This window comes from Schistocerca nitens, chromosome 2 (genome assembly GCF_023898315.1).
Source record: "Schistocerca nitens isolate TAMUIC-IGC-003100 chromosome 2, iqSchNite1.1, whole genome shotgun sequence".
In the NCBI taxonomy this organism is placed as follows: domain Eukaryota; kingdom Metazoa; phylum Arthropoda; class Insecta; order Orthoptera; family Acrididae; genus Schistocerca; species Schistocerca nitens.
In genome coordinates, this window is record NC_064615.1 from 79,638,562 (window position 1) to 79,666,178 (window position 27,617).

Below are 27,617 nucleotides of genomic sequence, written 5' to 3' on the forward strand. Positions count from 1 at the left end.
AATGGCGACAACAACCCCCCCCCCCCCCCTCCCGTCTCAACCCTGTTGTAATCGTACATGGCTCTAATATTCTCCTCTGAACTTTACTTTAGATTTGGTGTTTGTTAGAGTTAACTTTATCATTTATGTTAATGTGGGATGGAGTCCGAAATTCGTTAGTATCTTCATCACTGAAGATCTATGGATACAATCAGAAGCTGTTTTGGATTCTACAACGATCATGTCGTTTTTTCTTCTTTTGTAGTAATCCACTGCCAGTTTCAAAGTGATTATCTGTTCTAGACAGCTTCTCCAGGGCCTAAGTTCTCCTTGGTATTCTCCTGGTTCCAGTCCAAGTTAATCTCCATATCGATTCTATAGAATTCTTGATATGACTACAGCGGTAATATTCTAAAAGGAAATTCCACTGTAGTTATCTGGATTTGATTTGTCTCCTTTTCGTGTATTGGATGGATTATTATAAAGAATGAGAACAACTCGGAACAGTTCCACATAATGAATGTAGAGAATTTATAATCAAAGAAAATTTATCATTGCACTATGCGTATATGCACATTTTAAGCAGTAAAATTGACAATAGATGCAAGTAATTCATAGTACTAGTAAACATCATAATATGTAAACGTCAAATTCAGCCAGTACCAACAAAACAAACATAATTTGTCAATCCACTGGTATTAGAATAATAAATGTATCAAATATTGCCATAGAGTCAGAAAGTTATAGGTTGCAGTAGGTACTGGGAGATGAAGCTTGCACAGGATAGAGTAGCATGGAGAGCTGCATTAAACCAGTCTCTGGACTGAAGACCACAACAACAACAACAATTCCACTGTTAAGTTTGATCTTATCCTGTGCAGTTAACACTTCGATATAATACATTCTCGTATGAACGGCGAGAGATTAAACTATTCAAGAGCCTAGATTTTTAAGAAAGAAGTCACACGAAGCAAACAGATTTTTAATGTAATTCGAATCTTAACGTCTTGTTTTTAGAAGAACTGCACAGCGTCAGTGTTCGCATTGCAGTGGGCTGCCAGTGTTAGTCTTCGCTCAGTGTTCCAAAGGGAACGGAAACCTGCAAAACAGAGGTACATTTATCGCAGGAGATGTTGTAACATCCAATTACGTCAGCCTGCAACGTACTGTGCTGTGCTGACTGTGCGACAAATTTACGCTCACAACTGAAACAATAAAATAGAAGCAAAAGCACGCCAATTACTCACACATAAACGTCATTTTCTGCAATCTCAGTCTGGTTATATTTAAAAAAGTCTGCTATTGCTGGAAAGTAAGAAACGTAGTTCACGGGACACAACAGTGAACTTATTCTCGCATCTGTAGAAATTTCCCTACAACAACCATATGCCAGACTGAACAAAGTGCATTCTTGCTGCACTAAAAGAGGATTTTGCACATCCAGTAACAAACATTTAGAAAGGAGCTTCACGATAAGTTCAAAGTATATTCAGCCATTTAGTTCTGTTGACAGTTGAGCGATTTCTGAAGAAAAGGCCCGTAACGCTCATTTTTGATGGTCGAGCATTATGCCTCCTGTCAGCACGCTGAAAACAGAGTGGCCGGCGTGAGTATCTTAAAAAAAAGAAGGGGCCATTGCACCCACGTTTCTTAATATTTGTCTACGCTGTATGATTCGCAAATGGATTTGCGATAACGCTCGAATACAATGAGATGTATACACTGTATTACATTATCAGTTACTCCCAGGAGCACTCTTACTACTGTCTGATAAATAAAAGACGTATACTGGAAAATGAAGAAGTGAGTTGAATGCATCCAAAACATTAAAAAAATTTCCGTTGAAAAGGATAAAATAATTGTTAACAATAAAAAATAATTTAAGTTAATAATATTAGCTACCTAAGCACTGACTTTTTTAAACAAATCCAAATATCTCGTTTCGTCGAACGAAAGTGGACTCATAATCAGGACAAAATAACAATAACTATGAAAGTTTGAAAACATTTTCTGCTCCAAAAAGTTGGAAGAAATGGGATTTTCGACTGCAAGCAATACAGCCACACCGGAGCATCATAATTAATCATTCAAATACGCAGGTATCCGAAAACTGCTGAACATATTTATTCTACACCGTATGAAACGAAAATCGAGATAAGAGATGAAATTAGAATGGAAGTGTTACTAGAATCGCTAGTGATTGTTATCTCCCAAAAACTGCAAACGCACAGGAGAAAGCAGTTCGGATAAAGACAGGGCGCGATTATTACTGTAGAGGAAGAATGACAAATATTTCAAATGAAGTAGAAAGGAAATATTACGGAAGTTTCAAGGACGACCTCTATCATGAAACAAAGGTTCCACTCCCGTCAAATGGTGATGGTAACATGCGGGAACTACGATCGTGTAAAATCCTACTTCGGTGGAAAACCACCAAATTGAAATTGTAAGGAAATATCATCCGTTAGAACAGTGAAATTTTCAGTTGTCCCTGTCCTTACAAAATAAGTAAAATTCCTAACATTAATTGCAATGTATACTGTGCTAAAAACGTAACTATTTCGATGTAGCACATAGTAGGCAATCAATGGCAGAAGCCAGTCACGCGAAATGTAAAGACTGTAGAACAAATATAAACACCGGAAAAACAAACTAAAAGTAGTCATTAAATGTCCTCATTTTCACTTTCATCTGTAACTGCTTTTATTGTGCTACTGCAGTTTCTGCTTATGTACCATGTACTACAGTTCGGCTTATGTGCCATAGTCAAGCATAAGAACTGATGTCATATTACAGCACAGAAATGGATTAAAAATGAAAACTTGTATGGCTGTGTCACTGTTGATGCTAGTACAGTCAACGACATGAGTAAGGTCGCGATGTTTACATTCAGGATGAAGTGATTCTAAAATACAAGTTATGCTTCACAGTGGCACATAAGCCGAAACTGCATTAGCGCGATAAAAACAGTTATAATTAAAACCGAAAACTACATGTGTTCAAGAATTTATAGAGGCTATGCACCTGTATTTGCAAGAAGTTAAAAGTAATGATACCACAGATGCTTGAGGAACAAGTGAGATTTTGGTCAAATTTTATAATGGATATGCGTAGCACATTGCTGTAAAATTTTGAAAATGACTATTTTTCCTTTTCTTTCCAAAGGTTCCCTCATTTTGTAGATGACACTGACGCTCACTACAAGAGGGGGAGAATTAAACCACGTTAAGGCCGATGGGTTCCTCGCACCACTTGTCACACACAATTTCTCTAAATTGTGGATAAAAATATCAGTTATGGGAACCAAAACAAGATGTGAGGTAATTTGCATACATCTTATGAGTCTAACGTTGTAATCTTCAGCCTCTCCGGTCAGTATCGAGTCAAAATAAAGGCGAAAGGCGACTTTTAACGTGTGGTTGACACATATGTCATTCAAGACCCAACACTAACTGAATTGGAAAAAGAAAGGGATAGGAAAAGGCCATGACCTCTCCAAAAGAACTATCTCACATTTAGGATAATGGCATAAAACCTGCAGCTGGGATGGTTTATCAGGGAGTAGTGGTAGTCGGTACTCTCTACCACGCACCATACGGTGGCTTGCGGAGTATCTGTGTAGATGTAGACGTAGATATAGAAGTAGATTTGAACCTCGTTCGTTCCGAATGTGGGTCCGCGGCCCACCACGATTGGTAAACTTCCTTAAACATTCGATTTTAAAAATAATCTTTTATCTTTTCCCGAAAAATTATTTGATGTACACGGGCGAAGAGGAAGAGTGTTTAAGAATTACGTCCCTAAACGGATGCTGCTGCCTGAGTCCGTCTATTACAAATTATGTGGGTATAGGAGGTGAATGGCAGAATGCAGAATTACGCATTCGTACAAGTCACATCTGCAACTTATTGTTTAAATCACATCAGTTTTATCACGTATCTATCTATTTCTTTACCGGTTTCATTAGCCTGATCAGATTAGGGCCTTGTGGTGCCCTCTTAGATCAGACCAGGAACAATACGTATCAAAAACTATTGCAAAACATTCTCAGTTTCTATAGCTAACTGATGGCTTAGCTATTTGAGAAGTTATTATGACAATAATTATCAATACCAACACAAAAATAATGGGAACTAGTGTAAGGAATTAATAATAATAATAATATCTGCAGACACTAAGAAAAATAACAACATTAATTAGGTTAGTGCTTTCGAAGGCAAGCTTAATATAACCGGATACGGAAGATTTAATGAAATGACACTGACACTAATAGTTAAGACTTTGGAGAAGGGGGGGGAGGGAGGGTGAGGAGTGACTAGAGTGATTGTAAATATGTCATCTTATTAATTAAGTGTTCGACAAAAGCTGCTTTGTAGTAGTAATTTACTTCACCAGAAATTTACTTCACTAGACTAGTTTCGGGCGTTGCTCATAATCAGCGGTGTCTGTATTACACAAAAGACCCGTGTTTCTTACAATAACATACTTTCAGTGTATATTGTACAGATATATATATATATATATATATATATATATATATATATATATATATATATATATATATATGACGTTTCAGTTCACTGTAATTCGACTTGCCTTGTATGTAATGTTCTCTGGCGTATTCAAGTTGGAGTATTCCTTAATGTTCGTGTAACATTACAATTACATATAATGTGTGTGTGTGTGTTTGTGTGCGCGTAATCAGCATAAGGAATTTCTTACGAAATATATTTAACTGTTAAGGGCAATTGCTGTACATGCAAAGATAATTTTTGGTGTGCATCATAGGATGTATATATAATGCTACTATAATTTATCTTATCTCTGTTAGTAGAGGTTATATTTATGTGCATATAAATCATGTAATCGTACTATTACGTGACCAATACGAAATATTGTTTTTCAAAAACGCTACAGAATATTACATATGAGGAAGCTGAATTACAACGAACGGAAATATCATGGATACATAAAACTCTACAATATACAGTGAACTAACGTATTATAAGAAATATGTGTCTTCCGTGTAATACAAATACCAGTGATGATGGCCAACGCCTGAAGCTAGTCCGCCGGAATAAAATACTACCGCAAAACAGCTTTTGTCGAACACCTAATTAATAAGAAGACATATGTACAATTTCTATAAGCAGAGCACCAAACGTACAAGACATTATGGCTGGAGTGAGTTACAGAAAAATATGTGGATAGATAGCGATTGATAAAAGGTGGACTATTAACTGTCCTTTGAAGTTGAAAGTGAGTGTAGTGTATCTGAGATTTTGAGGACCATCGTTTCACTGCAGGGTTTTTCATACGGAAGATGATTTTTTGAGAAGATGGCTGTGCTATGTAGCGGCACAAAGAGGCTTTTACTTTATTGAAAATGAGTATTCTGCTATGCTGCTCAGATAGCATGCGATCTAATTGATGATAAAGAAGCGGGAGTCCAATGAATGAGCAGACGGTAGACCATATAGAGGGTGTCACAGTCTCTATGCCCGTCTGCACCTACCTGACATGTGTATTACGCATACGACAAAATCGTTGGGTTTTCGGTAAGTATATTAGTTTCTTGACAACGGTGCTACTGCAAGGAAGTATCATTCTAGTAATATTGTATTCGTCTTTTCTGCATTGTTTGAAACGTTTGAACAAGTTCTTCAGTAAAAGGTAACGCAAACGGTGTGACAAAATTTCAAGTGTAACTGTTTTCCTGTATTTTCTTTAAAGCTACAGTACCAAATAAAGTAAGTAGAACAGAAAATAAGATTTAAAATATTGTTCGGAGCTCTGGTGTGTACAAAGAAATAACAATCGCTTAAAATGTCTCTTTTGATGTTTGACTGATTTGGTGACACAGCTGATTTGTCATACAAGTAAAACGAATGAAACGTTATGCATTACGTACTAACGTGTATGCATGCATACATCTTTATTGTTCAACATGGCGGTGAAAAATTTAAACGTAACTGTAAGACAAATGAAGGCCGTTTAGCAGAGAGGGAGTAAGTCAAAGATTTGATCTGATCGAAGTCCATAGAGTAATAACTCCAGAAATGCCTCTCTTGACACTGTCATTATTATTTTATCAAAACTTGACATATCCGCGATCCTTATTTATACAAAACAGACTTATTTTATGTCTGTCGATCGCTGTTCTTTTATTTGAAAATGTCCGGTTTCGCACAATGTCGCCCATCATCAGATCATTTGTGTTGGTTACGTAGTAATCTGTCCTAACGGTATTACCAGTTCATTGTCATATATGGTAGTGAAATTATAATTCTAGTGGGACAAATTATTCTGTAACTGTGAGATATAATCTAAAGATGGGCAACATTGCGCAAAATCTATCACTTTGAAATGAAAAACAGCAACCGACAGACTTAAAATGAGCCTACTTTGCATTGTTATTATTTTCTTAGTTTATTGGAATAATTTCAAGTTATTGTAGGTATGTGACCGCAGTTTTTCTAGTAGAAAAATGTTTAACGGTGATCATAATTTATTATCTTATTCATTTTAACTGGCTAATTTAGCGCCTTCAGTTTATCTTTCATATCTCACCAGACATCCTTCGCTAGTCAACATTACAATACGCATAGTACACGAGCAGCACGTAACGGTAACAGTAATAGCAATACAGTGGTAGTAGATGTAGTAATGAATAAATGGAATTAAAGAAATATCAGCATTGTTAACACGTTGTTGAGCAGTTTCTTCTTCATGTTCTTGTCGAATGTGGATAATGATATTCAACAGAAACGTATGGCAGCTGTACAGAAGGAATTAAACATGGCGAAGTAGTTGCCTGGACAGAGGCCTGGACACGGTTATTTTCGCGAATGGCAGGTATTCGGACACAATGAACGGTGTGTATGAATGACTTTCGGAGTGTTCTATTTAAGTATAATACATTTAAAACACATATACAGTGAGGCATACACAACAGAATAGGTGAGAAATATTTTTGGCAATTGCTCGTAAACAGCTCCAGTACCTCCATGCGGAACACCTCTATCAAGGATACTACCAAACGTTATACATCTCAAGAGCAACCCGAATCGATTTTCACTCATTTGTAAGCAACATGATTCGAGTTATCCTTCGACCTCGATAAATTCTTTCTAGAACATCTGAGACGTCCAAATATATTTTAAAAACAAATGAAAGCTCTGATCTCTTCAAAACATGTATCTTTAGCATCACATTCCTACAAAAGTTACCGCGAACTTAATCGATTTACATAGTAGCAAATGTTAAATAATGCGTATTATATTTTCATCCAAGAATAACTTCAGAACATCTATTTTTGCCTTTGTTACACGAGCTGCATTTTTAGGTCCAAGTTAATGCGCAAAATATTAGATGATCTTTTTCTGACATTGGCAGGCTATTTACTTTTCTTCCGTTTAATTATTCCATCTTTCTCTAAAAGGAATATGGCCCCCTGTAATTCTAATTTATTATTATTTTCTGACATTTTTTGTTCTGTTCCTGTATCAAGTCCGTTTTCATGTAAATAATCCTCACACTCCGAGTAAGCAATATCGCTGTCAGGAGTTTCATCACTCAGCTCATGGAATCATTTCAGACATGTATCAGGATCTCTGCTAAATTCTGCCCTAGGCTTTTTACCCTTGATATTTATTGCGAAAACTAATAGCCCAGAGGATATTTACTTTTCTTATGTAATTATTCTAGTTAAAAAAATTACCTGTAATTGGTTTCGATATGCTGAAATTACGCACATGAAAACTGGATTGAATCTAGGAAAACAATGAAGTAACATACACTTACTTTGCTTCGTGTCGTAGCAGTAGAAGTCGTGCGGATGGTCAGTGTCCTTCAAGCTATAATAACGTTCCATAAACATTGCAGCCTGAGTAACTGAAAGGCAATAACGGCTGAATCTAACGGATGGTGAGTTAACGGAAAGGCACTAAAAATGGCGCAAACTCAATCCAGCCCAGTCAGCCTAAATAGAGCGAGAAAAATCATGCCAGTGACGAGTTGGGCGAGCAATAAAACCGAAACAGAGAGAAAGATTAGAAAAAATAATATTGACAACGTTACAGATGTACTAGTTCGCTATTAGACAGATTGAGATTATCTGGGTTGTACCGAAAGGAAATCTACTACGTTGATGACAGACCTTCAGCCTCCTTCTGAATGCAGAGTGGATTCGGATGAGACGCAGCGTGCAGGGCAGTTTGGTTTTCAATGTGGTGCTGCAGGTATGGAATGATGGCACGAATCTGATATGCGAGGTGGGGCGTTGATGAGACCAATGAAGAGACCGATGAAGAAAACGGAATGTGTGAAAATCACGTCGCTTATCCTGTCGCATCCAACCTAACTGAGCATTGGAGTGGCTGACAGATCAAACAAGCGAGTGTTAACAAATACCTTAGGCACGCAATCATGACTGGCTCAGAGCTTCTGGAGTTTTCACTTTCTTTGCGGTGTAGAGCTGTGTCACGGCAGTAAGGATTTGGCAGGACTATCGACTGCGCTAGTTTCAAACATAAATTTAAATTAGGCAAGAGAGAGATTTTTTGCTTATGCAACAGCCTATTTTGTCAATTTAAAAAATGGTTCAAATGGCTCTGAGCACTATGGGACTCAACTGCTGAGGTCATTAGTCCCCTAGAACTTAGAACTAGTTAAACCTAACTAACCTAAGGACATCACAAACATCCATGCCCGAGGCAGGATTCGAACCTGCGACCGTAGCGGTCTCGCGGTTCCAGACTGCAGCGCCTTTAACCGCACGGCCACTTCGGCCGGCTTTCTCAATTTAGATGGCCATCCAAGATTATCTATAGATCTCATTTTTTTGATTGATGGTATTGATTTATTCATCTGAATAGCATGTCAAACAGTGTTCAAGAGGTTTTTATGGGAATATAATGTTCTTGACATGCAAATATTGTTCCGATAGGGCGTAGCAAAGGAAGGAAGAAACTATACCTGAAAACAATTTTGTTTGTGAAATTGCGACCTGAGAAAGAAATTCGTCAGTAATTCTCAGATTCTCGAGCACACATTTTTTTCCAAAATTCTTCTTTTCTTCAGGAAAAAACGGCGATCACAGTTTTGCATTAAAAAACTAAATGCGATACACGAATGAAAGTATCTATTGCGAGGGTAGCTGAATCAATTATCATTTACTACTACAGGAAACACGCTACGTATCAGTCATTATCTATAGTTTTTGAAAATGACAATTTACTTAATTTCTTCAAGGAAACTGGTCATTCAACAACTTCCGTGCAGACTGTTTCGCAACTCCCTGGGTGAGCGTTTTCGTAGTACATACAAACAGAAATGTGTAAAACATAATTTCTGCATGTACCAAATACTCCCAAAGCCACTATACGGTGCATGGCGGAGGATAGCTTGTGCACTGATAACCGTTCTATTTCCTGCTCCAGTTTCATATGGAACGAGGGAGAAACGACTGTCTTCGTGCCTCTGTACTAGGTTTAATTTCTCTTATCTCTTTTCTTCACGGTTCTTAAGCGAGATGTGCGCAGGTGGTAGTTGAATCGTTCTGCAGTCAGCTGCATATGCCGCTTCTCTGAACATTTTCAGTAGTGTTTAAGAAAAAGAACGTCGCCTTCCCTCCAGAGATTCCCGTTTGAATTTGCAGAGCATGTCCGTTACATTCGCGTGCTGATCGAGCATACCGGTAACAAATCTAGCAACACGTCCCTGCATTGATTCCATGTTGTCCTCTTATCCGACTTGGTGGAGATCCCAAACGCTCGAGAAATACTCAAGAATGGTTCACACTCGTGTTCTAAACGCAGCCTCGTTTGTAAATAAGCTACACTCTCCTAGAATTCTGCCAGTAAACCGTAGTCGAGCATTCGCCTTCTCTACAACCGACCTCACGTGCTTCGTCCATTTCATACCGCTTTGCAATGTTAAGCCCACATGCTAAATCGACGTGACTGTGACAAGCAACGCACCACCAACAGTGTATTAGAAAATTACATTATTCTTTTTCCTACTCATCCGCATTAGCCTGTATTTGTCAGCACTTAGAGCAATTTGCCCTTCATCACACTAAATAAAAATTCTGTCGAAGTCATTCTGTATTCTCCTACAGTTACTCAACGACGACACTTTAGCGTACACAACAGCGTCATCTCATGTAGAGAACAAGAACGATCCTATCACACTTCTTTGAGGAACTGCTGACGATACCCTCGTTTCTGATTAACACTCGCCATCCAAAACGACGTACCATTGCTTAAAAAGTCTTCGAGATATTCACACATGTGAGAACCTATTCCGTATGCTCGGAACATTATTAATTGTCTACTTTGGGGCACTGTGTCAAACGCCTTTCGGAAATACAGGAATACGGAATCTGTGTGTCGCACTTCATTCATGGTTCGTCAGATGTCGTGTGAGGAAAGGGCAAGCAACGTACGAGCTCTTGTCCGTTGTCTTTGTCGTGCGTACACTTGCGACCTCAACGAAGGAAAAACATTTCAAATGCAGTAGCGGACACACGTTTTAGGAATCTCATAAACTTGGCTGCTTGCGCACGCGACAGGGAAACGCGTGTGCATGGATGAGGTTGCTTATGTGGCAACCTTTAGTGGAGATTAAGATTTTGTTCTTCTGCACCGTTATTCAAGAAAATGACAGTTAATGCAATTTGGTGCAATATGCTTGACATGCGACTTGCAGTAGCCAGTTTTTCGTACCAATGATGCTCGTTGACCAAAAGCGGTAGTAAATTAATAAACTGTTCTACTTCAGACAACTGTCATGAGTTTCCTGAAGGAAAACAAATAGTTTCAGTCTGTCAAGCACGTTTTTCGAGTGTCTATAATTTAAGTATTTATGTTGTACACCCTCGTATTACGCCATCGGCTTGAAAATGTACGCGAACGGAATGTTTTGAGGCATGCACTACACCTACTAGGATGTAAGAAAGATGATTACGAAAAAAAACAATATTTGAATGATAAATTTATTTCCATTGTTAGCCTTTGAGTGTTGATGAAAATGACAGTCATACGTTTCTGCTCTGTACAAAACGAAATCCTTTACATGAAGAGGTACGGTGAAAAAGATATGAATGACGTTTTCTAAACGCAACATAGCAGTCAGCTTGAATAAAATTAAAGAGAAAAGAAGAGCAATCAAATATACAAGATAAGTTCTTCAAAGAACATCCCTTTTTGTGGTCATTTACGAAGAAAATTTCGTGATTTAGTGGAGATTAAGATTTTGTTTGCTACGTAAATTTTGAGGTAGGGACAACAACTGCAACATTTTTTCCTGCAGAATTTAGAGGTTAGTTGCGTCGTGAAATTGTGACTTCGTAATGAATACTTATTACAGAAGTATGAAGCCAGAAGCTATTCGTGCACGTTGTCGAATAGTTATTAAGTAAAGAATCTGTTATTATGATGACAAAAATTTTAACGGATGTTGAAAGATTGGCAGGTGAATCTGCTTAGCGTCTGAAACAAGTAAACTGATAACCAGACGGAAAAAAAAGAAAAACGTCGCTCTGTTTTCAGAAAATGCAGCCGTGGTATGCATTGTCCGTGAGAAGAAAGGAATGAAGGAAGAGGTAGTAATACAAATTGAGTATATACAAATTTAACAGTTCCTGATTACCAGCAGGCTTGATAAATAAAATTTTTAAATTACCGAGAGAAAATAATAAGCTTATATGTATACTTAGTTTTGACATACTCTCGGTTTGATAGTGTGTAATTAATAAACGGGAATTATGTCAACCCCAGTATTATTCGTGTAGGCGTACATGCCATAGGTGCAGTATTTACCTGTTACAGTGGCAGTTTGGTAACCGTGATCCCTAGTAAGCAACTTGCATATTCGTATGTGCATACTACAAAATGTTTAATAGAGCAGAAAACGTCACATGAATTCTACAATGCACAAACAAATAAACGGTTAGAAACTGTTTCATAATACTACCTGCCTAAGAGTTTCATCTCCCCTGTCGTTTAAGTGTGATTGTCGATTTTGCGTTTTTTCTGAGAAAAAGTTCACTAACCGGTTTAGTGTCCACTCATACAAACAAAAATCTGTACCGTTTTGAGTTCATACTAGCATAAAAAAGAAATAAATGACCTTTTTTGTTTAAAATAGGAAGATAACGTTTTTGTTAGAAAAGTTATAGTTTAAATTACCATTTAATGACAATATATAGTTGGACAAATTTTGATTGTTTTCTCTAACGTTTTTATTTCGTGCAAGAAGAGCAACTCTGTAAGTCTAATTGTTTTTCCTCATATTAGGCTATTGATGATTTCGTAAAGGGAAGTGGCTGCAAATTGTTACGAAGTCAGTAAGCATCGCTCTGCAATAGAACAGTATACCGTGCCACCGAATAGACAATATCTGTTACTTTTAAAACACTGGTTTGAAGCATTACATAGTTTAACAAAAGTACGAATCACCATAGAGTTAATAAAGAAACCAAGCTTCTCGACGACTACAACGCCTGAATATAAATAGTTCTAATTGCGCACAACGATTCACACTGTATTTCAGTCTTACTATTATTGACACTGTTTAAGTTTTATTTACTGTAGATGATACCGTCGTACCGAGACCAGATTATAATGTATGTCTCCTTGTAACAAGCAGGATATGTCAGTTCAAGGAACGAAGGAAGGCAAAGGTGTGAAACAAAAGGACCTTGCGTAATAAACTACTGCGGTGTTTAAACCTACCTTCTGGTTCAGCACAGCTTTAATACCTTAGATTTCTGTTATCTCTGAGTTTTGTCCTGTTATATTATCTTTGTGGTATCTGTACAACAGACTTATAATTCATACAATGTCATTTGTTTTGAAAGCAAACGAGCGAACTCATTTCCATAGTTCGAATTGAAACTGATTTATTACTTTAAGAAAACTGATATGGGGCTGCAGTCTTGCTATGTACTTCTACTACACATTTCTGTAAATGCTGGAAAGGCTGCATACATAAATTAGCAGCGGAAAAATCTTACACGGAAAACGTTACACGGAAACCTTGGACTGTTGGGAAGTGAGAAACAGTGTATGAACAACGACAGTGAAATACGCGATGCAAAATTTGGCAGAGTGTTTAAGCTTCATTCTTGTTATGTCTTCCACGATAACTGGAAAGCGAAACTGACAGTCAGACGTCCCGAAAAGAAAAAGATCCGCATGAAACTATGCTCAGATAACTTACTTCCAGAAAAAATGAAGATAAAAGTATAAATTTATGTTGCAGTCTAGTCAGACCACCACCTAACGGCTTGATTTGCATTGAAACATATGTCTGATCTTTCTTCCTGAGAACACAGATGTTTTTCAAAATACCTTAGCAAACAAAAGTGCGTTAGGAAGTTATGTACATTGGTATTTGGCTAGCCCAAAGCTGTACATGATTTCAGCTTATATGGCTGCATAAATGAAACGTTTTTCATCGTAATGTTTGCCGTGAAAATGATCCACGTTACATGTAACTATCAACATGCTGTTGAAGTATTTTCTCAAACTAACGCTAGCGTATGAGGCACTGTCTTAGCACTCGTAAATTCTCTTAACAATCCTTGAAATAACGAAAACAAATATCACACTTCTTCGACTACTTGGTAACGAATTTAATCTGCGGCAGATTTTTGGTACTTTGTTCCTAGACAAGTAAAGCATAGAAGATATTTAATTAATAGCAACATCTAGTTTTTTCATAATAATTTGTAGAAAATACGCATACCGTTTCATAAAAGATAAGTCAGTGGTGACGATAGTCAGTCACTAAATATATACGATGTTTCCAGAATGAAATTTTCACTCTGCTGCGGAGTGTGTGCTGATATGAGACTTCTTGGCAGATGAAAACTGTGTGCCGGACCGAGACTCGAAGTATGGAAGGTAGGAGACGAGGTACTGCCCGAAGTAAAGCTGTGGGGAGGGGTCGTCAGTCGTGCTTGGGTAGTTCAGATGGTAGAGCGTTTCCCCGCGTAAGGCAAAGGTCCCGAGTTCGAATCTCTGTCCGGCACACAGTTTTAATGTGCCAGGAAATTCCATGTACGATGCTATTTTGCCAAATCGACTCCGGGCGTATCACCTATTTTTAAAAGCTTACATACTTTTTTACATGCATTCTTTAAACTTCTGTATGTTACTGGGATAAAATACGGGGAGCGAAAGGTTATCTGGATCTTTTACAGGAACAGAAGGCTGTTACAAGTGTCGGAGGGCATGAAAGGAAAGCAGAGGTTTAGAAGGGATTAGACGAGACAGGGTCGTAGCCTATTCCCAATGTTATTTAGTGTGTACATTGAACAAGCTGTGAAGGAAATCAAGAAGAATTGTAGAAAAGTTTGACGATGACGTAGTAATTTCAGACACTTGGAGGTACAGTTGAACGGAGTGAACTGTGTCTTGAAAGGAGAATGTAAGATAAAAGAGAGAAATTTATTGATATCGAGTGTAAATTTCAGTGTCAGGAAGTCTCTTCTTAAGGTAATTGTCTGGATTGTGACCTTTCACGGAAGTGAAATGTGGACAGTAAACAGTTCAGACAAGTAAAGAGTAGAATCTTTTGAAATGTGGTGGTACAGAAGAATGCTGTAGATTAAATGGGTGTATCGCGTAACTAATGAGGAGTTACAGAATAGGATTGGGGAGAAAAATTTGTGGCATAACTTGATTTGATAGGACACATTCTGAGACATTAAAGCATCGTCACTTCAGTACTGGGGGAGGGGGGGGGGGGCGGATATGTGTTCGTGTTTGTGAGGGGGTGGGGGTAAGAAATTGCAGAGGGAGGCCATGAGACAAGTACAGTTTGCAGGTTTAAATGAACGTCTGTTGCCGTAGTTATTCGGAGGTGGAGAGACTTGCTCAGCATTGAGTAGCGTGGAGAGCTGCATCAAACAAGTATCTTTTTTTTACTTTATTTTAACTTAGAAATGTGTCGCAGTATTTTGGAGCGACATACTTAAGATCAGAAGCATTAAACGTGGAGAAACGTGCATTGAATGTATTGCTGCTTCAAATATATAGTAAACGATAGATATGCTCTCGAGCCGTTGAATATGAGCACGTTTATTATTACTGGAAACTGCAAATCGGGATGTATTTATTGTAACTATGTATGAGAACAAACTGCATTCTTCTATTAGCTAATTAACTTCGTAGTTACGTTTATAATATCATTTGTTATTCAGCGTCGCTGAGCGATCTTTGACATTTAAAATATTAACTTCCTATACATGAAAGCGGTATTTAATGCATATTTGTAAATAAAAGAATGAGAGCAAAAAAAAAAAACCTTTCAGCTTTAGTATCCATAAAATACTGGTATGGTAGCTTATATTATTTTAGTCTGCTGGCATACTAGTAAACGATAATTATATATTTTACTCTTTCGTGGTTTTTCTGACTGCTACAAAAATCATTAAAACTATTATTACTTGTTTGTAAACGCTTAAAAATATAATTGTCTACTTTACAAAATTTGTTACTAAGTAACATTTTACTGATTGTAATTAGAAAAACACAAATATACAGAGTTATTTTGTCACATTGAATGCCGAATACAGCTAGAACGTTATGTGTAATTCCTTCTGCATAACGTATAAGTCCAAGGAAAACATAAATAACCCCTATAAATAAATTTGTTTTTGGATGGGATCCGTCTTAAGCAAAATACAATTCGTCTTCTCTTCTATCACCCACACAGGTTTCACTTCAGTTTCAACATCATCAGTGGGATTTCACTTTCCTTCTTGTTACCACGTACTGTGGGTTTCCAGGTCTTTTATGTTTTAAATTACAGTTGTTATCCTTTGACAGCGACGTTTTGCTGCTAGTTTGTAAACAGCAACAGCGACAGTTTTGCAGTTTCTCACAGTGAAGAAAAAAACAGAAAACAGAAAAAATTAGACTGTGAAAGGAAAACAGCTGTGACACAAAAAATAAAAAAGAACAGAAAAACCCCAGAATGTAGCAACAATACGGAAAATGAAAGCCCGATAATAATGCTGAAACTTCAGCGAAACATGTCTGGGTAATAAAAGAAAAGATAAATTATGTTTTGTTCCAAACATAAAATTATTTGTAAGTGTACACGGACAGAAGGGCTTCAAAGTTAAGAGGAAGAAAATATCTATAACAATCATTCAAGAAGAGAATTCTAAAATAGTTGTGACATCAGTCTCATCAGTCACTTGTGCATTGTAAATAGTGAACGAATCAAGCGTTGCTGGTCTGCATGCTAAACTTAATTTAATTTACTTATAACATAAATCCCTCTCTCACTGTATGTACCGGAGTGGAACAGAACAGAAAACCGCTAACGTTAGTTAGAAGTACTCTCCACTTTTTACCGTGTAGTGACTTGCGAATGTGAAAATCACTTAAAATAAATGAGTGATTACTGAGGAGAAGAGGAACTAGACATGACTGTAATCTTTTTGTATGTACATTACGAAATTAACTCCAGTACGAGCGAAAGTTGTCACCGCCCTGAATTACAGTTTCGAAATGTATCGGTATCCCACAACGAATACCATTGTGTGAGATGTAGAAACTAACATACATGTTAAATCACTAGGTTAGGAATATTGTTTTTAAATTACGACGTATTCAGTCACAATAATTTATTTTAGGGTTTTATCTCTAGGCGTTGCTGAGCTGCAACTCCATTCTTAAGAACTATAATGACGTTTATGAGCTTTACACCTCATTCAGTTTGTCATCTAGTAGCAGTTTACATAACGGATAACATAACATGTCTGTCAATAATGTGAAATCGCCCCGTTAATGAGAGAAGAGGGCATCTGCAAACGAAATCACATATAACACTCCAGTGCGCGCAGTGTTTATCCAGTATCTGCTGTCCCTAACAAGTACGCATGAGAACGGATACCTAATAATTTCAGAGACGTGTTGCTAGGATCGTTACGGATGAGTATAACCCATACGAAAGCTTAACAGAAATGCTTTGAGAAGTTACATGAAAATCTTTGGAAGAAGGGCGACGCTGTTTTCGCGAAACCCGACTGGATAAATTTAGAGAATCGCTGTTTGAGGGAGACTGTCACATTTCCGCTATCACCCTAGTACACCTCAGGTAGGGATCGAGAGGATAAGAGAGATTAGGGTTCGTGCCGTGAGTTACATTCACTCCTCCCTCTCTCACTGTCTGTACCGGAGTGGAATAGAACAGAAAACCGCAACGTTAGTTAGAAGTACTCTCCACTTTTTACCGTGTAGTGACTTGCGAATTATACAGAATGCTGCTGCAGCTGTCTAAAGATGGAGTCAAAAATACAGTTCACGTTGCGAACATCGACAACTGATCCTTGTCATAAAAATCTAAAAAAAGGTGGTAGAGAAATCGCGCTGAAAGGCGAGACGGAAGGGAGACGGTAAGCAGTGAAGCACGAGAGAAATGTGTGTTAGCAAAATCTACGAAGAAAAATAGGGGAAATATTTTTTAATAATGAAAGGCGCCCAAGAGAAAGCTGACTGGGAGATCTGAAAAAGACGTTAAGACTTAGCATGAACTAATGGGGTGGGAAAAATAAGAGAGCACGTTCAGTGGACTGGATGAAAGAAGCTCTATGCAGAGACTGACTGCTGCAGTCAGTGTGACCTTGGACGGTGTGGCGAAGAAAGCCAGTACAAGGAAGGAACATCTGGAGACAGACAGGAAACACAGGCTCGCAAAGGCTTGAAGAATATGAAGATAGGTATTGCGAGACGAAGGAGAAGGCGGAGATCCAAATTTATTGAGAGGTTCCCCTAACCTTGCTTGTTATTTACATTTTTGGCAGACGTAATTAATGTTTTATGTGCTCAGTACGTATCCACAACTGATCGGCCACTATAGAATTGTTCATATTGTTTACATTATGTCAGGGATGACCTCTAGATATAGATGTAATCCTTCATAAACTGATAATGCTTTTTACAAAGACTACATTTTACGTATTGTGCGTGAATTGTATTAAGCACGAAAATGGGATGTTTCTTGTCAGAAGGATGATGTTTTAAAGCAACACTTTTAACTTCGTTAAACAATTTTATTGTGTCTTCATTTCTAGGTAAGTGGTTTGAGAGCCTTCGACTGGATAAATTTCACACTATTCCGTAATAACCATGTTAGTGTCTGCCTTAGTAATACTTTATTTTTAAAGGTGATTCATATTCTTATTTCTTCTGGGTTAAAAAAAGACATGATTTTTCGTGTTTCCACAGAATAAGTATACATTGTAAAATACTTTGTGGATGCTGTCGTAAGCGGATACTATTTTTCTCTTGGACCTAAATATATTTCAGTGCTGTTGCATCATCACCAGTGAGATGTTCTCCTGCATAGCCCCACATTTGCTTTATTTCTGAGTTCGCCAGCGTTGAGTTGTACAGGCGTGCTTCACAGCTTGGGGGCAAAAAAGAAAACTCGTTAACAAATGGTGGGAGATTGGCGATTGTATCGTCCAAGACAATGCTCACAGAAATAAACAAGAGTGGAAGTAAGTAATCAAAACAAACTCACTGATGGTACAACAGCACTGAAACATGTTAGACCGAAGGGACCAACGATAAAACTGTATTTTGTCATAGGTGAAATCTTCCAAGCTGCTGAGTTAACACGGGCTTAAGTAGTGAGGTTCTAAAATCGCAAGATGACAGCGTGCACTACGAGCACATTAAGCAAATGACTATAAAATAAACTCCTAATAAATTTCGCTGACTGTAAGTAATGGACATAAAAGTTTGATGTGCTGCTACTAGACGTGTACCACGAAAACTTAGCTAGGTGTGATTTTTACTGTTATGTTCGCTTATCCTATGTCGTAATTGATTCTAACGATGATAAGAATGGAAAAAGTGTCTATGTCCACTTAAAGTTTGTTTAATAATAAACATATGTCAGTTGTTTTTTGTGCTAAAGCTTTTTCAGTGACGCTCTACAACAGATTTTTTTTCGTAACTAGAAACAGTTCATAAGAAGAATCAAGTCTAGTAGCTTAGGGTTTCAAAGTCAACTGATTTCCGTGCCATACAGTGAGACATGACTAACAATTCTTTCATACAAAAGAATCTATTTCGTGTTTTTTTTTAATTTTATTTATTTCAGCGTGGAACAGGAATGTTGGGGTATATGTGACTGCAGGCTTCTACCAGCTAATGTAGGAACTAGGCTGCAGTAGTAATTTTTGAAGGACATGAACGGGAAGCAGTAGTTGGAAAAGTAGTGATACAGGATTGTACCGCATCCGCGGTGTTATTTACCTGTAATTGGACAAACAATGAAGGAAAGCACGGATAAATTTGGCATGGGAACTGGGGTTCAGGGAGAAGAACATAAAATATCGAGGTAAGTACAGGCCTACTGTCTTAAGGAAACACAGTGGCGGTCTTGAAAATAGGTACATAATAATAACAATAATTATAATTAATGTAATTATTATAAACAATGAAATTTTAAGACCTTGGAAGGGCAGCGAACGTCGTGAGTAAAAGAGTTATAAAATGAACATCAATAAAAGTGGAACGTAGGTAACGGAGTGTAATCGAATTAACGCAGGCAATGCTGAACAATTAAACTGTGAAACGAGACACTGCAAGTAGTAGATGAGTTTTGCTATTTATGCAGAAAATAGAAGACGACAATCGAGTGGGGTTGTAGACTGGCTATAGCAAGAAAAGTGTTTCTAAGAAACAGAAATTTGCTAACGTGAAATATAAATTTAAATTTTAAGAAGTTTTTTCTGAAGACATTTGTTTGAATAGCCTTGTGCGGAAGCGGAACGTGGACGATAAACATTTAACACAATATGTGAATAGAAGGTGTGACTGAAGTGTTACAGAAGAACGTTGATAATTAAATAGATAGACTGATTAAGTAATCAAGGACAAAAGGAGGTCAGCATCGGTCATAATGTTGTCTATACTTTTTATCGCATTGTAGATCTAGATTTCAATTGACAGTGTATTATAAGTAGTCATGTAGACTTAATAATGCTTGTACATGGCAGAGTTAGATGTCAACATGTGTCGTTATAATTACGTTCAGTCTACATGACTACTTATAACGCATTGATGACAGCTGCTTTGTCAGTTGAAGGCAGAACCATTACGACCGATGCTGACCTTCTTTCTGTCCAGGATTGCGTCACAGTCGTATAGCTTAATCATGCGCAGGGAATCAAACATGATGTCGATTAAGTAATGAAGAGGTAATGACTCGAAATAGGGAGAAAAGAAATTAGACTTAAGGACACGTCCTGGCAGGGCAGATGCTGAGGCACCAAGGAATAGTTGATTTGGTATCGGAGGCAACTGTTCGGAGAGGGAGAGGAAGTTTGGACAGAAGTAGGCAGATTCAAATGGGTGTAAGATGTAGCTGTTAGACAGAGATGAAGAGACTTGCATTGGAGTGACTAGTGGAGAGATGGTTCAAAGCAACTGTCAGACTCAGACAAGAAGCTTTCATGAAGGTATTGTTTCAATAAAAGCCTCCTAGATGTGTGACCAAGTCAGGCTGGAATGTGGTCCAATTTATAGACAGTGACATATGTGGTTAATATTACACGAGTGACACGGTCACGTACTGAGGAGGACTTAAACGTCATATCAAAAACGCCTTCGGCCGTCTGTATTTTTAAAATTTTATTTTACTTATGCAACCAGTTCAAATGGTTCAAATGGCTCTGAGCACTAGGGGACTTAACTTCTGAGGTCATCAGTCCCCTAGAACTTAGATGAAGAGGCTTGCATTGGAAAGACTAGTGGAGAGATGGTTCAAACCGTCAGACTGGGACAACAATAGTAGGCTTTCATGAATGTATTGTTTCAATAAAAGCCTCCTAGATGTGTGACCAAATCATGCTGGAATGTGGTCCAATTTATAGTCGGTGGCATATGTGGTTAATATTACACGAGTGACACGGCCACGTACTGAGGAGGACTTAAACGTCATTTCAAAAACACGTTCGGCCGTCTGTATTTCAAATTTTATTTTACTTATGCAACCAGTTTCGGCTGACGCTTGGAGAGAACGGCAGAGGATAGAATTCCAAAGAAAATGATGAAAGGTATGATCCATTTAGTTAGGCGAAAAGGGAGACCTAGAAGAAGATGGCTCGACGAGGTAATAATGGATATCACCAGTATGGGAGTCCGGTGGTGGAAAAGAGCAGTAAATAACCGAGAAGTGTGGAGGAAGATCGTTGAAGAAGCCAAGGCTCACCAAGGGCTGTAGCGCTACTGAAGAAGAAGAACCAGTTTCGGCGTTTCATTAGCTATTTCGATTGCACGTGAGATTGGATTCTTCTCATACGTCGGTCAAGCGCCTGAAGATGGCATAGTGAAAGTGACCGCATAGGTAAAATAAAATTTGGGATGGAGACGGCAGGAGGCGTTTTTGATTTGATGTTTTGTAGCGATCAGACGAAGTCTCTTAGCCATCCTGTATACAGATGGACTCACGGGGACTCGAGAAGGGCGTTGCTGAATGTGTTAGTGAATGTCGCGTACCGTTTCCGCGGTACCAGTGAGCGCGGATTGATTCGCGATGTCGGTCATTGTGGCTACCGGAGGAGGGACGGGCCATTTGCGATGCCATAGCGGAACCCCGTCAGGAATCTAGGCGCCCTATTCTCTGTGACGTAGGTGCGTGGGGGAGGCCGGCCGTGCGCGAGGCGTATCGATCGCGCGCACTGCCGCCCCCGGGCACGCGGCGCCGCTAAGACGGCGGTGGCTCGACGGAGATTCGCGACCAGAGCAGAGCACGCGGGGTCAGCTGGACGGCGCTGCGGTACTGACCTGCAGCAGTGCGGCGGCGGAAAGACGGCGGCTCGGGGACCGCTCCGGGCTGCCGCCGAAGCCTCACTGAGCGCGCCGTCTCTTCATCTTGTAGTGGTGTGGCGGCGGCGGCGGCGGCGGCAGCGCCGGCCCACCCCTGAAATAACTGCTGAGAGGGGAAGCGCCTCGGCGCGCCAGCTGCATTCCGAGCGCGGCGCGTCCCTTGTGTTCCAAGACGGCCGCGGGCCAGGTAGTCGCCTCCAGGCTGCAGGCTCCAGGCTCCAGGCCGCCCCGCGTAAACAACCGCCGGGCTCTACGAGGGGCCGGCCGGCAATTTAAAACTCGCCCCCGGCGCGCGGCGCTGCGCGCGACCGTTAAAAAGATGTTACGCGCCGCAACGGAAGCCGCGCCGGCTCCGGCGCCTCGTAAACTGTTTTAAAATCCCCTCTCTGGCCGACGTCTTTCTACCTGAGCGTTTCTGCTAGTGTGTGTTTTTGGATGTGTATGTGTGTATTTGTGTGGGTGCGTGCGTGGGCAGCCGGTATTCGGCGATCGGGTAATAATCTTCTTCGAGGAAGGAGGACCCTAATCACGAATAACAGCCAAGTTCGAGCAGATGAAATTGCGAAGTTCCAGCGATAAGTGGGATTCTTAGCCACACACAGGGTGTTACAAAAAGGTACGGCTAAACTTTCAGGAAACATTCCTCACACACAAAGAAAGAAAATATGTTATGTGGACATGTGTCCGGAAACGCTTACTTTCCATGTTAGAGCTCATTTTATTACTTCTCTTCAGATCACATTAATCATGCAATGGAAACACACAGCAACAGAACGTACCAGCGTGACTTCAAACACTTTGTTACAGGAAATGTTCAAAATGTCCTCCGTTAGCGAGGATACATGCATCCACCCTCCGTCGCATGGAATCGCTGATGCGCTGATACAGCCCTGGAGAATGGCTTGTTGTATCACAGCCGTCCACAATACGAGCACGAAGAGTCTCTACATTTGGTACCGGGGTTGCGTAGACAAGAGCTTTCAAATGCCCCCATAAATGAAAGTCAAGAGGGTTGAAGTCAGGAGAGCGTGGAGGCCATGGAATTGGTCCGCCTCTACCAATCCATCGGTCACCGAATCTGTTGTTGAGAAGCGTACGAACACTTCGACTGAAATGTGCAGGAGCTCCATCGTGCATGAACCACATGTTGTGTCGTACTTGTAAAGGCACATGTTCTAGCAGCACAGGTAGAGTATCCCGTATGAAATCATGGCAGTGAATCGAGGAAGTACAGTACATACTGACGAAACTAAAATGAGCTCTAACATGGAACTTAAGCGTTTCCGGACACATGTCCACATAACATCTTTTCTTATTTCTGTGTGAGGAATGTTTCCTGAAAGTTTGGCCGTACCTTTTTGTAACACCCTCTATGTAATAGCTCTATGGAGCAGGGTATTTTCCCAGATAGACTGAAGTATGCCATTGTTAAACCACTTCATAAAAAAGGGGAACACGAAAGACCTAAGTCGAAACAAGGCCCCGAGAGTAGACAACATTCCATTAGAACTACTGACAGCCTTGGGTGAGCCAGTCCTGACAAAACTCTACCATCTGGTGAGGAAGATGTATGAGACAGGCGAAATACCCTCAGACTTCAAGAAGAATATAATAATTCCAATCCCAAAGAAAGCAGGCATTGACAGGTGTGAAAATTACCGAACTGTCAGTTTAATAAGTCACAGCTGCAAAATACTAACGCGAATTCTTTACAGACGAATGGAAAAACTGGTAGAAGCCCACTTCGGGGAAGATCAGTTTGCATTCCGTAGAAATATTGGAACACGTGAGGCAATACTGACCCTACGACTTATCTTAGAAGCTAGATTAAGAAAAGGCAAACCTACGTTCCTAGCATTTGTAGACTTAGAGAAAGCTTTTGACAATGTTGACTAAAATACATTCTTTCGAATTCTGAAGGTGGCAGAGGTAAAATACAGGGAGCGAAAGGCTATTTACACTTTGTACAGAAACCAGATGGCAGTTATAAGAGTCGAGGGACATGAAAGGAAAGCAGTGGTTGGGAAGGGAGTGAGACAGGGTTGTAGCCTCTCCCCGATGTTATTCAAACTGTATATTGAGCAAGCAGTAAAGGAAACAAAAGAAAAATTCGGAGTAGGTATTAAAATCCATGGAGAAGAAATAAAAACTTTAAGGTTCGCCGATGACATTGTAGTTCTGTCAGAGACAGCAAAGGACTTGGAAGAGCAGTTGATCGGAATGGACAGTGTCTTGAAAGGAGGATATAAGATGAACATCAACAAAAGCAAAACGAGGATAATGGAATGTAGTCGAATGAAGTCGGGCGATGCTGAGGGAATTAGATTAGGAAATGAGACACTTAAAGTAGTAAAGGAGTTTTGCTATTTGGGGAGCAAAATAACAAAACATCGAGTATAGATTTAAGTGTCAGGAAGCCGTTTCTGAAAGTATTTGTATGGAGTGTAGCCATGTATGGAAGTGAAACATGGACGATAAAAAGTTTGGACAAGAAGAGAACAGAACCTTTCGAAATGTGGTGCTACAGAAGAATGCTGAAGATTAGATGGGTAGATCACGTAACAAATGGGGAGGTATTGAATAGGATTGGGGCGAAGAGGTGGTTGCGGCACAACTTGACTAGAAGAAGGGATCGGTTGGTAGGACATGTTCTGAGGCATCAAGGGATCACTAGTTTAGTATTGGAGGGCAGCGTGGAGGGTAAAAATCGTAGAGGGAGACCAAGAGACGAATACACTAAGCAGATTCAAAAGGATGTAGGCTGCAGTACGTACTGGGAGATGAAGAAACTTGCACAGGATGAAGTAGCATGGAGAGCTGCATCAAACCAGTCTCTGGACTGAAGACCACAACAACAAAAAAGTGGATACGTCTGATGTCAACAACTACCGCCCAATCTCTCTTCTGACTGCCTTATCCAACATTCTTGAAAAAGTAATGTATTGTAGAGTAGCTTCACACCTTTGTAAACATAAAGTTTTAACAAAATGGCAGTTTGGTTTCCAGAATAGTTTTTCAACGGAAAACGCTGTATATACTTTCAATAATGAAATATTAAATGCTCTGAGTTACCGGAAGTCACCCTTTGGGATCTTTTGTTATCTATCAAAGGCTTTTGATTTTGTAAATCATGGAATACTTCTAGATAAACTCAAGTACTGTGGTATGAACGAGAGAGCGCTCAAATTGTTTAAATCATACATAACTGGAAGCGTGCAGAAAGTTGAAATAAGCAGTTCACGTAATATGCAAAAAAACTGGTGATTTCTCAAACTGGGGAACAATCAAGAATGGGGTGCCGCAAGGTTCGGTCTTTGGTCCTCTACTGTTCTTAATATACATTATATATAATATATATATACTTGCAATTCTATATTCACGAAGATGCAAAACTGGTACTTTTTGCCGATGATACAAGTATAGCTATCACACCCAACAGACAAGAATTAACCGGTGAAATTCTAAACGATGTTTTTCAGGAAATCATTAAGTGGTTCTCTGCAAATGGGCTCTCGTTAAACTTTGACAAAACACAGTATATACAGTTCCACACAGTAAATGGAATGACACCATTAATAAATATGCACTTCGATCAGAAATCGGTAGCTAAGGTAGAATATTCAAAATTTCTAGGTGTATGCATTGATGAGGGGTTGAATTGGAAAAAACACACTTAGGATCTGCTGAAACGTTTGAGTTTAGCTACTTATGCTATTAGGGTCATTGCAAATTTTGGCGATATACATCTCTCTGCTTTCGTATGGCATCATATTCTGGGGTAACTCACCATTCAGTAAAAGAGTGTTCATTGCACAAAAGCGTGTAATCAGAATAATTGTTGCTGGAGCTCATCCAAGATTCCAAGATCATCCTGCAGGCAACTACTTAAAGAGCTAGAGATCTTCACTGTAGCCTCACTATATTCACTTATGAAATTTGTTATTAACAATCCGAAAGAATTCAAAAGTAATATCGGTGTACATGGCTACAACACTAGGAGAAAGGATGATCTTCACTACTCAAGCTTAAATCTAACTTTGGCTCAGAAGGGGGTAAATTATGCTGCCACAAAAGTCTTTGGTCACTTACCTAATAGCATCAGAAGCCTGACAGATAACCACATAGCATTTAAAAGGAAATTAAAAGAATTTCTTAATGCCAACTCCTTCTACTCATTAGATGAATTTTTGGATATAGTAAGTGGGTAATTTCCCCAACCCCCACAAAAAATTAAAAATATTAAGTGTCATGTAATATTTTGTGTGACGTAATATCTTGTATAGACACCTTTTATTAACCTGACACGTTCCACATCATTACGAAGTACTAATCTAATCCAACCTGCCTTCGTCGTCTAGGAGCACGTGCGCTGCATTGCTGATTTGTAAAGGCGAAGATCACCCTTTCTGATCCTGGCCTTTGACACGGTTTTAGATGTGCCCTACTATGCATGTGTCGTGAGAATTTATGTCCCTATTATACAATTATCTCTCCTTTTTTAATGTCCCAAATAGTTTCTGCACATTTGTATCATCATCAGTACTTTTATTTAGGTCTGTAAAATGCAGACGTGTCTTAACTAATAATAATTGTTGTTGGACCGAAAATTAGTCCTAAAATATTGTTATCTCTGCTTTGATTATTACCTTGTTCTCTAAAAAATTTTAGGTTCCATGAAAGCTTCTTTCCATTACTGTACAGGGTGTCTCACAATGAAGAGAGAAGACACACAGGTCAAAGTAGACAATTATACAATCAATAACTTTCCAGTAAACATAGGTCCGCAAATGAACTGTTTGAGAGGTAGTGCTGAGACACCACTGACTGTAATGTCAACTATTGTCCCACTTAGTACAAATGCATTTAAACTGTAAGTTCACACATGGCTCACATTGGCAAGAAATACGGTAAGGGTTCAACACGTCCCATCTCACAACAAAACTCGTCCCTGCCACTCCATGTATCATCTTCCCACTCGGATGCATTACATTACTCGTCTCTGCAGTGAGCTACGACATCTTTCAAATACCCCTCTAACATCTTGTAAACCTTGACTGGTCTGCTTCCAGGAATGCTATGTCCTGTGACTTTTGAGACGGTGCCAGACAGAAAAATCCAGAGGAATAAGGTGAGGTGGTTTTGGGGACTAAAGTACAGGTCCTGTTAGGCCTCTCCACGTTGGCCCATACTGCCGCGTTAGATGTCTGCATCTGCACCTACTTACATCTCTGCAACCCATAGTGCAGTGAGCGGCGGAGGGTACCCTGTACCAGTTTTCGTCATTTCATTTCCTATTCCACTCGTAAATAGAGAGAGGGGAAAACGACTGTCTATATGCCTCTGTATGAGCTTTAATTTCACGTATCTTATCTTAGTCCTCGTGCGAAATGTAAATAGGTGGCAGTAGAATCGTTCTGCAATCAGCTTCAAATGCCTGTTCTCTGAGTTTTCTCAATGATGTTCTTCGAAAAGAATGTCGCCTTCCCATTTGAGTCCCCGAAAACCAGCGTGTTGGTCGAGCCTACTGGTAAGAAATCTCTGAGTTGCTTCCACCTCTTCCTTTAACCCTGCCTGGCGCAGATCACAAACAGTCGAGCAGTGCTCGAGGAAATGTCGCACTGGCGTCCTACGTCCTATATGCGATCTCCATTACAGATGAACACGATTACCCAAAATTCTCTCAATACATTTACATTGCACAATCACCTTCCCTATCACAATGCTGACACGCTCGTATCGTGACTGTGTCACTCAGTACAATACCAACGTTCCATC

The 27,617-nt window shown here is 39.4% G+C and overlaps 1 long non-coding RNA gene across 1 annotated transcript in view; it reads right to left on the reverse strand.

Annotated features, from left to right (window-relative positions):
• Positions 1-21,860, reverse strand: part of LOC126234275 (uncharacterized) — a 139,382-nt gene extending 117,522 nt beyond the window's left edge. Inside the window, exon 1 of the long non-coding RNA XR_007544700.1 lies at positions 21,801-21,860. This is a non-coding gene — a long non-coding RNA (uncharacterized LOC126234275). The remainder of the gene's footprint in view (positions 1-21,800) is intronic.
• Positions 21,861-27,617: the final 5,757 nt, after the last annotated feature.